Here is a 5,000-nt window from a genome sequence, read left to right on the forward strand (position 1 = left end):
AAGAGAAAAAAGTCCAAGACAAAGAAAGTCTAAGAGAAAAGTCTAAGGGAAACAAAGTCTGAGAGGAAGAAAGTCTAGGAGAAAGAAAGTCTAAGAGGAAGAAAGTCTAAGAGAAAGAAAGTATAAGAGAAAAGTCTAAGAAAAAGAAATTTAAGAGTAAGACTAAAAGAAAGAAAGTCTAAGAGAAAGAAAGTATAAGAGAAAAAGTCTGGGAAAAAGAAAGTCTAAAAGAAAGAAAGTCTGAGAGGAAGAAAGTCAAAGAGAAAGAAAATCTAAGCCAGAGAAAAAGTCTGGGAAAAAGAAAGTCTAAAAGAAAGAAAGTCTGAGAGGAAGAAAGTCAAAGAGAAAGAAAATCTAAGCCAAAGAAAATCTAGGAAAAAGAAAGTCTAAGAGAAAGAAAGTCTAAGAGTCCCGAAGAAAGAGCAGGAGAGTCTTGGGTCAGACTTCGTTAAAAATGACGATAATCTTTCCCTTTCTAGCGACGGTAAGCCGATGTGGCCTGGCAGATTTATATGCCAGTGGTTCTGGGGTCTTAAGAGGCCTACATATATGTTTCTAGATTTCCCGGCCGGAGGAATGTGGGTGGGCCTGTATGTGCAGTTATACATGAACGGATTATGTGTGTATTTATAGGTGTATGTTATATACATACGTGCACGTAACAACTCTCTCTCTCTCTCTCTCTCTCTCTCTCTCTCTCTCTCTCTCTCTCTCTCTCTCTCTCATGTAATACACGAAAGCGCTTGGTACCTAGTCGTTCAATTTCATGTTTCCTCACTATGTTCTTTCTGTTACTTTACAGTGTGTATACTCTCTCTCTCTCTCTCTCTCTCTCTCTCTCTCTCTCTCTCTCTCTCTCTCTCTCTCTCTCTCTCTCTCTCACTTGCATCAGCTCACTGATATATGTTCTTTCTGTTACTTTACAGTGTGTATACTCTCTCTCTCTCTCTCTTCCCCTCTCTCTCTCTCTCACTTGCATCAGCTCACTGATATATGTTCTTCCTGTTACTTTACAGTGTGTATACTCTCTCTCTCTCTCCCCTCTCTCTCTCTCTCTCTCTCCCTCTCTCTCTCTCTCTCTCTCTCTCACTTGCATCAGCTCACTGATATATGTTCTTTCTGTTACTTTACAGTGTGTATACTCTCTCTCTCTCTCTCTCTCTCTCTCTCTCTCTCTCTCTCTCTCTCCTCTCTCTCTCTCTCTCTCTCTCTCTCTCTCTCTCTCTCCCTTGTATCAGCTTACAGATATATTTTCTTTCTGTTACTTCACCGTTTCCAAACAGACAAACCAAGAGCCGCCGAGTGAATGCTAACAGACCAGCCATTAGGTCTCGCTAGGGAAAATAAACCCAACGAGATGGGAGAATTTCACTCGGGGGAGATCACGAACAAAAAAGGAGAATTAAGAAGAGAAATGTTATAAAAAAAGGAAATTATGTTTAAGCTGCATAAATAATTGGAAATGTGAAATTACCTAAAACAAGTTAATTTCTACTAAAAAAAAAGTCAAAATTTACCAGAGATAAAGTTATTTTTTTACCCAAAAAAAGGACAATCTTACCAGATAAGTTATTTTTACCAAATAAAAGTCAAATTTTACCAAAGAAAAGGATCAAAATTTTACCAAAGAGAAAAAAGTTAAATTTTACAAAAGAGAAAAAAGTTAATTTTTACCAAAGAAAAAAAAGTTAAATTTTGCCAAAGAAAAAAGGTCAAATTCGAATAAGAATATTAGCATATTCACTAAAAACAAAAGATAAATATATTTACCCTAAACCAATCTTTTAAGAACATCAAATAACATAATACAAATAAGTAAAAAAAAAAAAAAAAAATACCGAATAAGTAAACAAAATACCAACACCAAAAACTGTAAGAATAAATTTGTAAAACGCATAACATTTCGCAAGTCAGATTTGGACATTCTGTTTTGTTTTGGAAGATATGATAAATGGCCCTGTCTCCCTGCATCACTAGCTCCCCTTCCCCCACTAAACCAATCCCCCCCCCCTGTGTACCACTACCAGCCCTCCGCCCCCCCCCTCCCCCCGCCCTTCACCCCAACACTCAAACATTTTATCAGCTCTCAAGGATACATGCATCGTAACAAGAAAGGATGAGAGACAATCCTCATTTTTTTCGCACAACACTCAAGAGAAGTATCCTTCATTCTTTTATGGTTTATTACAATGTATCTTCATCATTGTATGATGCTTGGATACAGGATGAGTTGGAAGGAGGTTATGTTTTCTCCCCTGTTTGTGTGTGTGTTTGTTTGTGAACAACTTCCTGGCCACAATTTCAATAGTTGAGTAATGAAACCTGCATGGATTTACTGTTATGGAAATAGCTGGAAATTATCAAATTTTGGAAGATCAAGATCAAAGGTCAAGGTCAAAGTTCAAGGTCACGGTCAAGCAAAAGTTCGAGAAATAAGCTCTCCGCCAACGAAGTTGGAAGGAGGTTATGTTTTACCCACTGTTTGTGTGTGCGTGTTTGTTTGTGAACAGCTTCCTGGCCACAATTTTAATTGTAGAGTAATGAAAATTGCATGGATTACCTGTTATGTAAAAAGCTGGAAATGATTAAATTTTGAAAAGTCAAGATTAAAGGTCAAGATCAAGGTTGAGCAAAAGGTCGAAAAATAAGTTGACGCGACGGAGGTCTGCACACCACTGAGTGCAACTCTAGTTGGTTATATGGAGTATAGAAATGTGTTCATTGTAAGTGCAGTTCTTTGCTTATCCCTATTTCCTGTCCTTTTTATTGGTGGTAATTTGAGGATCATATAGGTTTGCGCAGAATCGAAATATTATTATTATTATCATTATGATTATTATTATTATTATCATTTGGTTTTGGTAAACAAAAAATGAGGTTTTGAAAAGTAAATTACCACTTTCTCTAAAACAAAAAGTATTTAATTAGGTTAGATGTTGGAAATCCAGCACACACTCACACACACACACACACATAAACAGGGGGTAAAGCATAACCTCCTTCCAACCTCGTTAGAGGAGGTAATTATAAGACACAGACCGTAGGACATAATAGGACCCCTTTCTTCCATAGGATGTGCGGAACGAGCCAAGGATGAGAGGAGACCAAGGGGGGGAGGACCTCTCTTTGAACACTTGGCCACGAGATGCAGATTGTGCCTTACAAATGCGGAGGGAAGCGGGGAAGGGGAGATTGTGGCTTGGTTGGGGGATTAGGGAGGGGAGAGCACTTACGATGGGATTAAGAAAGGGGACGCCAGCTGGATTGGAAGGATGGAAGAACAATTGGGCGGATAAATGGGTAACATTGAAAATAGACTGAGCAGATCATTCAAGATGGTATGGCGATTTTTTTATTTCTCATTTATTCATTTTTTTTTTCGGGGGAGGCTGTCTGTCAGACAGTCTGATATTATTATTATTATTATTATTATTATTATTATTATTATTATTATTATTATTATTATCATTGCTAGCTAATATACAATCCTAGTTGGAAAAGCAGGATGCTATAAGCCCAAGGGTAACAACAGAGAAAAATAGCCCAGTGAGGCAAGGAAATTAATAATCTAAAATAGAAGTAAAAAAATAAATAAAAATAACATAACAGAAACAACATTAAGTGGTCTGCGTTATTATTATTATTATCATCATCATTACTAGCCAAGCTTCAACACTAGTTGGAAAACAGATGCTATAAGCCCAAGGGCTCCAAGAGGGAAATATAGCCCAGCGAGGAAAGGAAACAAGAAATTAACACTACAAGAGAAGTAATGAACAATTGAAATAGAACATTTTCAGAACAGTAACAGCATTATAAATAGATCGCTCATATAATAAACAATAAAGGAAGACTTATATCAGCCTGTTCAACACAACAAAATATTATCATACAGTTACTGAAACTAATGAAAACCACGAGTAAATCAGAATAGAGTACGGAAAGTTAACAAATAACAAAAGATTTTTACACCATTCATGTATTTCTATGTGAAAGAAAAAAAAACTCGAAATCAATATGATATGTCCGTTATACAGTCTGTAAGTACTATTGCATGGAAACTACAGTCAATTTTTTTTTAGCGAGGTATATTTGCACCGACTCGCAGCGGTGCCCTTTTAGCTCGGAAAAGTTTCCGGATCGCTGATTGGTTGGACAAGATAATTCTAACCAAATCAGCGATCAGGAAACTTTTCCGAGCTGGGGTGCCCTTTTAGCTCGTAAAAGTTTCCTGATTGCTGATTGGTTGGACAAGATAATTCTAACCAATCAGCGATCAGGAAACTTTTCCGAGCTAAAAGGGCACCGCTGCGAGTCGGTGAGCAAATATGCATCGCTAAAAGAAATGGACTATAGTAAAATTGATGAAACTTGATGAGATCATTCATTGGCTAATCTCCCTCTTTTCCCTTAAGTGATTTATTGGACAATTATTCTACACAGATGTCCACCTATGACACCATCTGGAGGGAGCCTCCCCATTAAACATTAAATATCTGATATACAGATTGAGTTATTTTCTCTGGCAATTCTCCCCCCTATATAATAAAGAGCCCGTGTCTGGTTTTTATATATATATATATATATATATATGATGAGAGAGAGAGATAATTATATATATATATATTATATATATAAATTTATATATATATATATTATATATACAATTTTTCCGGTTACGCAAAGGAGCTTTGCCAGACGTATGACCAACCGTTTGCTACCAACCCCCTCGGGTAAGAAAGAGGAGAGGAGTAGTCATACCTTGGTGAGAAGGGCTGCCTCGAAAGGTACACTGGGAAATCCCCAAATCTCCCACGAAATTGCCGAAACTTGCCGTATTGTAGTTAGGGAGAGGGGGGTGGGAAGGTTTGAATCTGTGTATGTGTGCGTGTGTGTGCATATTCATCTAAATACTTAGCCGTCATTTTTACCTTGGATTACCTAAAAAACTTTTCCTATTTCTCTTAAATGTGAAGCTAGTAATTTCGTAAAACCGAAAT

The sequence above is a fragment of the Palaemon carinicauda genome, chromosome 29, assembly GCF_036898095.1.
Source record: "Palaemon carinicauda isolate YSFRI2023 chromosome 29, ASM3689809v2, whole genome shotgun sequence".
Classification (NCBI taxonomy): Eukaryota; Metazoa; Arthropoda; class Malacostraca; order Decapoda; family Palaemonidae; genus Palaemon; species Palaemon carinicauda.